This window comes from Vigna unguiculata, chromosome 1, assembly GCF_037176805.1.
Source record: "Vigna unguiculata cultivar grain cowpea cultivar isolate G323 ecotype 2 chromosome 1, ASM3717680v1, whole genome shotgun sequence".
Taxonomy (NCBI): Eukaryota; Viridiplantae; Streptophyta; class Magnoliopsida; order Fabales; family Fabaceae; genus Vigna; species Vigna unguiculata.
This window is the reverse complement of record NC_140792.1, coordinates 5108882-5121269: the sequence shown is the minus strand read 5'-3', so window position 1 is coordinate 5121269 and position 12388 is coordinate 5108882.

Genomic DNA, 12388 nt, shown 5'->3' with positions numbered 1-12388 from the left:
ATTTACAAAAATGTCACTACACATTTTTTTACGTATGTTTTTTTTTTCTTTTACTTCATACATAAATGAGGTGACGTCAAAGGTAGTTCTTATGTTAGTAATAAGTAGATAATTTTTGTTAAGATGTTATTTGATTAATGATATAGATATTTATATAGAGATTTCATATGATAAAGTTGATTAAATTGATACATATATATCAAATTTGATCGTTTAAGTTACATTCATAGGATAATACAGTGGCGAACTTAAGACCGTAAGTATGTGGTGACAATTAGAAATTATTTGAGTCTACATCAAGCAACATTTTAAAGTAAAAGTAAAGAATTAAGGCAAGCAAAATTAGCTGGACAAATATATAAGATTAGGGAGAGCAAAATAATTTTTTTTTCACATATTTGGTTATAATTTTAACAAAATCAGGGAAGCGCTTGTCCACGTTCAACTGCATATAGGTTCACTACTGGGACAATATGTTGACTTAATCTATTTATTTGTTTGATATATGTATTAGGTATGTGTACCTATGTTTAGCAAATACATTCTAGTTTAATGGTTAGTGTTTGATAAAACATAAGTGAAAAAAAGTTAGAAGAGAAATACTAAGAAATATTGGAAATAATTTATTGAAAGTATGAGAATAAGTTATTTACATATGTGAATTATGCTGGTATATAAAGAGAAAATACAAGCAACAAAGAATAATAACATAATAGAATATCATAATAAAAAATTATAATATAAAACCTAACATAAATTCATAATTGAAAGATATCAAAGATATCTCTAACACCCCATGTCAAAGTGGGCATGGAGATTAACAAAGCCCAACTTGAAAGTAGTAGGTTTAGAAAGTAGTCGGATGGATATCCTTGAGAGATTGAGAACCTTGATAAATGGAGAACCTTGAGAAATGGAGAACATGAGAAATGAAGAACTTGAGAACCTTGAGAAATTGAAAACCTTGAAAAAAGGAGAACCTTGAGAAATTGAAGAAAATTAATGTTTTATTTTTGTTGAGAGCTCTGATATGTAAGAGGTATTGATCAGAAAATTGTACAATCAAATTTTCGTTGTTGAAAAATTGTACAATCAGATTTTCATGGTTGATAATTGTTATTAACAAGAAAGGGATATAAAAGAATAGGCACATCATTTTTTTTTTTTTTAAGATGAAGAGATAAAGGGTGAGGAGAAGCAAAACTCATCATGGGTAAAGTGGCAAATAGGAGGTAATGGCGGAAGATGTGGGAGGTATATTTCATCTGATACCATATTAGTGTTTGATAAAACACAAGTGAGAAAAAATTAGAATAGAAGTACTGAGAAATACTTGAAATACTTTATTGAAAGTACGAGAATAAGTTATTTACGTAAGTGAATTATGTTCGTATATAAAAAGAAAATACAAGCAATAGAAAATAATAACATAATAGAAAATCGTAAGAGAAAATTATAATATAAAACCTAACATAAAATCATAATTGAAATATATCAAAGATATCTCTAACATTAATTGAGTGCATAAATCATGTAAATTAAAATCATGTATAAATCAGGTATATATATATATATATATATATATATATATATATATATATATATATATATACAACTAGATAGACAGATAGAAGACAGCTAGATAGACAAATAAATAAACAGATAGATAGACAGCTAGATAGACAGATAGATAGACACAGATAGATAGATATATATAGACATATAGATAGACTGTTAGATAGACAGATAGTTAGACAGATAGATAAATAGATAGACAGATAGATAGATAGATAGATAGAGATAGAAAAAGAAAGTATATGAAAAAAATAAAATAATAAGTTCATCTTGCAACATATCTTTTATATCTATCATATATCTTATATCTCTCATATTTTTACAATCTCTACAAATTTTTAGCACTCATACTATTTCATACTATAATTATATAATCCCTAATATTTTATATTATAATATGACTTTTAAAATTTCAAAAGTTTGAATCATAATTAAACCCGCATCAAACTGTCAAGATCAAAATGCAGACCTAAACAAATGTTTACTATACGTAGATAAAAAAGAGAGGAGTAAATTACATCTCTATAAGCTACACCAAACTTTACATCATCAATAATGTTATATAGAAAATTTTGTGAATCTAATGATTAAATTACAATTTTGTATCTTCGTACTTATTCATGTAAATATTATTTGAATTGATCACAATAATAAATTATAAAATTTGATTCCAATTTTAGTATATTTAGAACAAAAATATATATTACTTAAATTTGGATGTATATAAAAGATACTTTTTATAGAAAATCATCAAATAATTTTAAATTAATATAAATTTGTGTGTATGATCTATAACATAGCTTTCATTTAATAATGAATTTTGGAATAAGATATCATCATTATTGAAAAGTATAACATTTAATGTACAGATTAAAATTGATTTATTTATATATCGGTTAAATCGTGGATTCAATATCTCATTAGGTACTAGAAATGACTACTCGACTTTCAAATCAAGACGGTTTGTTTTGATGGTTGATTTTAGACTATTAAGTTAGATTTTTGTTTTTAAAAGACTCGACTCAATGTGTGATTTTGGAAGATTTGACTCAATTTTTGGTTTACGATGACTCAACTTCATTTTTGGCTTGGAATGACTCGACTCAACTTGACCTCTTTTCTAGGCTAACTCAAACATACCTTTAGTCAAAGTAGACTAGACTTAGCATTCAACAACCAGCTAGCTTAACCTTCGGTCGTGGTTAGGAGTGTCAAAAATATTTGTATCTACGGGTATCCGCGGATAAAACTCGTAATGGGTAGGAAATGGATATTGTAAATGGATGGTACGAGTATTTTTTATACCCGCGTGTTAACGGGACGAGTATAGGTATCATAGTATTCATACCCGTGGATACCCATACCTACTAACTCTAATTTAAATTAAGAAAACATGATTAAAATATTAACACATTGAGTTGGAATATGTTATTTTTTATCAATTGGTTTTAAAAAAAAAAATTCTTTGTAAACTGTCATTAACCCTATTTAAATGAGTTATTTGGACTTTGTTTGAAATTTATGAATGTTAAGTATCGTATTTTATTTGAATTTATGATTTAAATATGTTGTTAAATATTTTAACTTTTTTTTGTAAATACATACGGGTACCTGTAAATATCCATGGATATTAAAAGAATATGTGGGTACCCGCATAGTTGATACCCACACGGATATGGGTACAAGTACGGGGCCAATATTTATCCAGCGGGTAGGATACAAGGGAGTTATTACTTGTACCCTACCCATCTCGTTGACATCCCTAGTCGTGGTCGACTCGACTCAACATTCAACCCTAGCTAACTCGACTCAACCTTCAATCCAGGCTTACTCAAATCAACTTTTGATCCAGGCTAACTCGACTTAACCTTTGGCCCGACATGAATCATCTTGATTCTTCAGCCTGAGTAGACTCAACTCGACCATCAGCCTTCAGTAGACTTGTCTCGATTGTTCTACTTAGGCCAACTTATTTTGATTCCTCAAAATCAACTTGTCTATACCTTCGTACAAGGCTAACTCATCTCAATTATTTGGTCTGAGCCAACTCGGCTAGATCTTTAACTTAGACAAACTCGACTCAACTTTCGGTTCGGGCCAACTCGACTTGACCTTCAATCCAGGTCGACTTCAACTTGACCTTTGATTTGGGTCGATTCGGTTGGACCTTTGGTCAGGGCCAAGTCATTTCAATTCTTCAACCCATGCTTACTTATCTCGATTCATTGTCCCTAGTTGACTCATCTCACTTTTTTGGCCTACATTGAGTCATCTCGATCTTTATACCAATTCTTTAACTTGGATCAACTCGTCTCGACCTTCGATCCTAGTTAATTCGATTTGACCTTTGAATCGAGCCAACTTGGCTAAACATTTTGACTTAGGCCGGCTTAACTTGACCTTTTGGCCCAAGCCAACTCTACCTAGGTCGTTTTGACTCTACCTTTGTCTTGGGTCAACTCAACTCAATCTTTAGTCCGACCAATGCTACCTGACCTTGGATCCCGAACGACTTGACTCGATATAGTCTTCAACTATTTGATTTGACTTATACACAAATTTTATATTTTCAAAATCTAAAAAAATCTAAATCTAAATCCTTTCCAAGTTTAATTAAGTAGATTGGAATTCAGTTCGGTTTAAAATAAATCTATTTAAATAGATTTAAAATAATATATCTTTTTTATTATTATGAATTGAATTTCACATATTTTACGCACACTTCGACCAACCAATTCATCAAATTTTTAATTAATCTGACTATATCAAACAAAGTTGATCTTAATTGTTTCCAGTTTAAACATTAACCCTTCGTCATTTGATTATTCCAATTTTTACAAGTTTACTAAATAAAGAAGATATAATTTCTCATAGCTATGTTTGGTTTACATTTTTATTTTTTATTTTCTTTTACCTTTTTTAATAACATTTAGACACTTTGTTATGATATGTACAATGTGGACATGAAATATTATTAAGTGAAGGTAGAAGCAAGATGCTTATTAAATCGTATCCATTCATTATTAGTAAGTCGTTTTCAAACAAAATTAATGAAATGTATATTTATTAAAATTATGGGCGAAATTAGGAAGAAAATGTTTGGCTTTTAGAGCCACATAAAATATCATTGAGTTGATAAATGATGTACATGTAGCATTTTTAAATAATATTGTTCGAGAACAGTGTTGAACTTTAATAATTCACCAATTTTGATAATTTTCTCTATGTTGTTTATAATTTTATAAAGTTATCATGAAAAAGTTGTCTCCAGCCATAAGGCAGTGTGTTATGTGGAGGACCATCTATTTATTTACAAATTGTACTAAAAGCTTTATAGTGCGTGAAATTTATAAGTATTCTCAAAGGAAATTTATTTTAATTTTAAGTTGGAAAGATGAAATAAAGGTTAAAGTAATAATAACTTTAAATAGTATTTTAATATTTTAGATAATAAATTATAATTACATTATTGATATATAATAATATCCACTAACTTGGTTGATGATAAATTTTTAGTGGGAACTTGTCCCTACTAAATTTTCTCGTCTAAAGTACTCCAATCATATACAGATACATTAAATTTGTTAATTTTGGTAACACATTTTCTTTTTATAGTCAAGTTATCAAATAAAATATATGTTAACTTTGGCAACATATTTTCCTTTTATAGTCAAGTTATTAAATAAAATATACACTAATTTTGGTTTTTTTCTTTTTCACATAAAGCATTTCTTGTTATTTATATTTTCTATTTAGAAGATAAAACTTTGGTAAATTTATTAAAAAATATTTATATTTAAATTAATATTGATTTAATTGCATAATCTACCAATCAATTATTAGTATTTTAAAATATTTACAATCCAATTTTTTTTATAGCACATTGTACCATTTTTTAAAAAATTTTCACATCTTTTACATATTTTATTACAATTTTATTACAATTTTTCGCAAAATAAATATTTATATTGGTTACCAACATAATACTAAAATGGGTTTTAAAATTCAGGACATAACATTAAAATATGTGAAAATAAATTATTGATAAAATATAAAAATAAAAAATCGAAGGTAAAATATTTAAAAAAAATAAATGATAAAATTATAAAATATCAACATTTGAGTGTTAAAATATAAAATTAAGTCATCAATATTCATTAAAAAAAAAATTGAAAATGCGTTAAATTAACAGCTCTTTATAATTAAATTTAACATTTAGTAACGCTAAAGCGCAACAAGAGGAACAAATTTAATTTTTCAAAGTTTCATAACTAATCAAGAGTATATAGATTAAAATCAAATTTAATAAAAAAAAATGGTAGTTTAAAAGCACATTTTACCCTTATTAAAATATGTTTAGATGATTTATCATGTTTAAACTTGTGAATGATAAAAATGATTAAAACATGAATAATCCGTGGATAAGATACTAATTTTATGCAATTTTTTCTTTTGTTTGAAGGAAGTGAACGTTGAGAAATGCTTTTAGGAAGCAGTTTATGGAGAAGTTAAAAAGGAAAAATAAGAAAAAGTAATTGTAAAATAGCATGAATTATTTATTTTGTAACTTCAGATTGATTAAATTAGAGTATGGAATAGGTAGAGTGTTTAAAAGCACGTTGAAATGTGTGTATTTTAAGCAGTTGAAAAGTGATGGAGAGGAAACAAGTTGATTGAGATGGTTACTACAACGAGCATTGACGAGGAAAGGGCAAAACGGGAAAAGCGACCATCAGCCGCCGTATCTGACTAAATCTGTCATTTTTCGACGTCAGCTTTTGTCCACGCCGTCGCCGACGCGTGTGCTCACCGGACACAGATGTGCCACCATGCTTCACGTTTCTTGGGTCCCACCCTTTTTCACCATTTAAATAAAAACTACAAAGATAAAAATAAAAATAAAAATAAAAATAAAAGTGTAATAAAAGATACCAAGTCTCATGCGTGGTTGTGTGGGATTTATAATAAAATTCGTTAAATATATTTTTAGTTTTTTGATTTGTAATAAAAATTGTAATTAATTTTTTTTTAAATATTGAACTAATTTAGTCTTTCAATTTTATAAATATATAGATTTAGTTTTTTTAATCAAATTTTATTATATTTATTTAATATTTTAAACACATTTCATCAAAGTATTTTAGTTTGTTTATACCGTTTGATATATGTTTGCTTCAATGTTAGTTGAGAAATACGTTTGAAATGTTAAATAAATTTAAAAAGAAAATTGGTCTACTGAATCTATGCATTTATAAAGATAAGGGACTAAATTAATTTAAGGTTTTCAATAAAAATTAATTCCAATTTTTAATAAAACTTGAACGTACAAAAACATATTTAACCCTTATAGGAAAGTAGCATGATACACACGCTCACTTTTTTTTTTATGCCAATTTTTTTTATTTGCAATTTTCTAGCTTTTTTCTTAATTTATTTTTACTGTTTAGTGTAATATGATGTATATAACGCTTCACCAATTAACTTTGGTTAACATGTTTTAAAACAGTGATAAATATTTTAGGAAATGTTTTTCGACCAACAAAAACTAAATTGAGACTCCAAGTGTATTAGGATTGAGTTAAGATTTTCTTTTAGGAAGTTGTATACTTAGATTTTACTTTTCAATTTTAACTTATTTTTTTTGTCTTACTTTTCATTAAAATATATACAAGAAGATAATTTTTTACAAAAAATAAACCATAGTAAAAATTATTTTAACTTGTATGAGAAGGATAAGTATAAAAAGTATATGATCAATTTTTTAAATTTTTGTTAAAGAAATTACCCGTCATAATAATTTAAGGAATTATAAGTATTTTATACTTTCTATTTCATTTACGACTTCTGTTGTATTATATGAAGAATTTGAGAATAACACCCAGATCATGAATATTCTTCTTTTTTAAATTTTTTATTTTTAATCTCGAATTATTACATGATTGTAGTAGTGGAGGAAGTGCATTTTGATAAAATAACAAGATGTCAAAAGAAAAAAAGGAAGTGAGTGAATAATTTTTCATACTTCTAGTTAATGTTGTAACTTACAAATTAACTATTTCCTATATATTTTATGAAAATGAATTAAAAAAAATACAAATTTAGGGATTGAAATTTATTTGATGGTGTTCCAAAATTTACATGAACATTCTTCTTTCTTAAATGTGCGACCTCAAATTTTGTTTATGTATTTAATGAGCTTAGTATGAACTTTTCCTTTTTGTAGTAACGGAGCATGTGCATTTTGACAAAAGAATAAGATGTAAAAAAAATAATAATAATAAGTGAGTGAATGGTGACACCTTTTCATACTTCTAGTTAAGGTTGTAACCTCCATATTAACTATTTTCCATATTTTGTATGTAAATGAATTAAAAAAATACAACTTTAGGGATTGAAATTTATTTTATGGTGTTCCAAAATTTACTTGAAAAGGTAGATAAACAAGATTATGTTACATCGTAACTAGTCTCTATAATATTTAAAGTAAACAAATCTAATGGTTAAAATTTCAACATTTAAATTTGTTTATAGGAGGTCTAGAAGCTTACTAAAAAAAAGTAAAAAAAGCAAGAATCTATTACATATTAAGAAAATAAGATACTCTCAAAATTATCACATTACCTATTTTTATGTATGTTTCATTTTTTAGTACTAATTAATATACCTCTATTAAACTAATTATAGAATTATGTTTAAGATAAAAAAAAGGCTTCCAAAATATATTTTATTACTAATATAACTCTATTAAATTAATTATAAGTTTATTAAATTATGTTTAAGAAAAAAAGGCCTCAAAATATTTTTTAGTATTATCTATTAAACTAATTATAGAATTATGTTTAAGATAAAAAAGGCTTCCAAAAAATATTTTATTACTAATATAGCTCTATTAAATTAATTATAAGTTTCTGTTTGGGAATAAAATTTAATTAAATTATTATTAGTGTATGTTAATTTTTATTAGTAGTAAAAATAATAATTAATGAGTTAAAACATATTTTTAGTAGATTATAATTTTGTTTACAAGAAAGAGAATGATTAGTTATATTTATTCTTTATAATAAATTTGTGTTCTATTTTCTTCTTTTGTTTTTATGACTTCTCTTACCTCTCCTTACTTTATTTTCTTCTAATAGTCTTTTTTCTAGGGTATTGGCATATTACATCCCTTAAATCTCTTGAATCTCATGTTGATCGTGTGTATCAATTTTTTCATCCTCATTTCTAGTTAGTGTGATTTTTCTTTCTATTTGTTTGTTGTTATTTTTTATTTTGTTTCGGATTTGTATTAGAATTAGAAATGTGTTTATTTTGTCTAGTTTTGTTTTTCGGTACTTTTATATTTACAGATTTTTTTTTTGCATATATCTTAAGGAGAAACTGAATTTTTTTACAAAACTATTAATTAGATTATGGTTTAGTCTTTCGGTGGATAATAGATTAATTGGAGCATAATTCAAAGTTGAATTTTCAGTAGAAAGATAATTCAAGTTTAGGGGAAAAAATACTTACTATCGAGTTTAGAAGAACAATATTTTTCTAATTATTTTTATTATTGATTAATCTTAAAATAAACAATTTTGCAAGTTTGTGAAAAAATTGAGACTTATGAACGAAAAAGAGACATGAGACCTCAAGATAAAGTTTACTATCGAGTTTATTTTCTTGATAACCAGAACCAGATTTTATTATTTTAATTCATTCATTTTATATATTTATCTTTAGTAGTGTTTTATATATTATCATTTTTTATTTCATATAAAAATATATAGATATGTCAACTAGAAAATTTGAATCAGGCTATTCAAAAATTCAAAAGAAAAGAAGAATTAAGACTTTAATTGCATAACAAAAAGAAGTTATGGACAAAAAAGAGAAAATGTCTTGTGTATTGTAGATATTTCATTTTTGAAAGAAAAATACTTAAAACTTGACAAATCTTTAAAACATATTAATTTGTTGGTATTGATGGATTTGATTTAATTTCAGAATTAAATATCTTAAGGGAAATTATAGGTTTGGAAAATGATAAGCCAATTGACATTCTTAATTATATAAAAAGAATAAATTCTTTTCCAAATGCATATATAACTTATAGAATAATATTAACAATTCTAGTGTAAGTTGTTTCAGCCAAAAAAGAGTTTCTCAAAGCTAAAGATAATAAAAACTTATTTAAAACCAACAATGTCTCAAGAAAGATTAAACGGATTAATCCTATTATTTATTGAGAAATAAATATTAAATGAAATAAATTATGACAATTTAATAAATAATTTTGCATAAAAAAAACTCAAAAAATAAATTTTAAATAAAAGACCTCATTTTTTAAGTTTGTTTTAGGTCTCCCAAACCGTTGAGCCGCCCCTACTTGCATGTTTTCCCTTATTCTTATGTCAACACTTTAGAATATGCTTGACTTTTCACTAACAAATTTCATGATTACACTTAGTGTGACATCCCGACTACTATTATTATTTGATAAAAAAATGCAATTAATTTTTTTTTCTTTTGTACAGTAAGGTTTTCCTTGAGAGGACACTAACAATAACATAAGTTCATATCTAACTATATATCAATAGTTTACATCTTTGTAATTATTCATGAAATATTATAAAAATATGTTTTTGTATAATATTAAGAGTTTTACATCAGAATGGAAGATTATCTATATTTTTAATATCTCCTAAATATATTAATAGAAATTATCCACAAGTCAATCTTTAGAAGATTCATCAATAATATCTCGAACAACTCTCAATGAGTAGGTTCCTCTTCTACTCATGCAACAGGTACATATGAAAGAAAAATATGAAAGGAGTGAGGTCTTTATAAGCCTTAAATATCAATCTGAATAAACTCAGCAAACAATACAACAAACAATACAGACATTGGGGGCCTAGAATTGGACCTACAACCACAAAACTTGATCTCGTTTTACTAGACATATGGATCCATATTCCACTTCTGATGATCCATTATGAACATCAAAAGTTACTTTGGAAAGTGATTAGATAGTTAAGTATTTCTCATAAACCATTGGTACAATCATAATTATTTCTTTCTCGAGAATATTAGTCATTTATCAGCCTATAAAAGAGATATATACTCATTACCTAACTTTGGCGATGCCAAGCAGATATCAGATAGTCCTAAGTTTGGCCTATGAATATCCTAGTCCGACGTGCTATTCTGAACTATCCAGATATTGACATATTTGGTAAGACTTCCTTAGACCTCACCACGGTCCCTACCTTTCATCCCGCAATGTACCAAACTGTGACTTCCCAAAAACAAATACTTTAACATTGGTTTGATCTCAACTTATTGAAACCAGACTTAACTCTTTCTTAAATGACATACTCTTGGACATTTTCAAAGGTCATAAAATGTGATGACTATCAAATTATGTCATTGTATAAACTATACACAAAGAATATAAAATAACAATAAAATGTACATCTAATTTTCTTCTATCCAAGCTCACTGATTAAAATAATATTTACTTTTACTTAATTTTTATATTTTTTGAATTATAAAATAATGATAAAATAAGAGTCAAAGCAAGAACTTTAAATAATTAACTATATATGTATTATAATTTTATAAACACATATAATAAAATAAATTATAGATTAATATAAGGACTTGTGCAAATATGGAGATAAATGAAATGAAATGAATAAATAAGACAAGTACATAACTGGAGATAAATTACTACAATAAATAAACAAGACCAATGCATCATTGGAGATAAATTAAATAAAATAAATAGACATGACCCGTGCATAACTAGAGATAGATTAAATAAAATAAATAAATGTGACCAATGTGTAACAGGAGATAAATTAAATGAAATAATTAAACAAAACCAGTGTCTAACTATAAATGAAATAAACAAAAATGACCAGTGCATAACTAGAGATAAAATTAAATGAAGTAAATAAACATGACCAGTGCATAACTGAAGATAAAATTAAATGAAACAAATAAACAAGATTAGTGCGTAACTGAAGATAAAATTAAATGAAATAAATAAACATGACCAATGTGTAACGAGAAAGAAATAAATAAATAGGACTAGTGCGTAACTAGAGAGAAATAAATAAATAGGACTAGTACTTAATTGGAGATAAGTTAAATAATATAAATATAAATAAATGAAGAGGATAATAAATAAAAATAAGTTAAATAATAAATATATTTCAAAATAAATAAGATTAATATAACACACACGAGTTTATCAAGATTAACATAGAAAAATCTTAACATCACTCTCCCGTTACCTTTAATTGTTGAAGGGGTCCACTAGCAATATTTTAAGAGGACTATGATCTCTTCAAATCTTTTGTTCCAAACTTTCTCACTCTTTCTCTTTGTATTTTCTCTATTTCTCTTTCTCCTTTCCTTCTTTCTTTCTCACCTTTTTCATGTAACTTTTATCTCTTTCCCACCTTCTCTCTCCATTGCACCTATATTTATAAGCCAAAGTGCAAGCATTCATACATATGTGCATTAATTGCATGATCATATTTGCCTTAAATGCAAATTATTCCTTATTATCTCCTTATCTTTTTTTCTTTTTCTTTTCTTTTTCTCTTTCACTCCATTATTTTATAAGCAAACCATGTGCACACTTATGATAACATGTATTTAATGCAAAAATTCTCTTCATTAATGAATAGATAAGCCTTATATCTTTCTTGTTTTTTCTTAAGTAACTTTCCTTTCTCTTCACTCTCTCACATTCCTATCATATGAAACCTATTTATAAACCAAAATTTTGTAAAGTAATCATTGCATTAAATGTAAT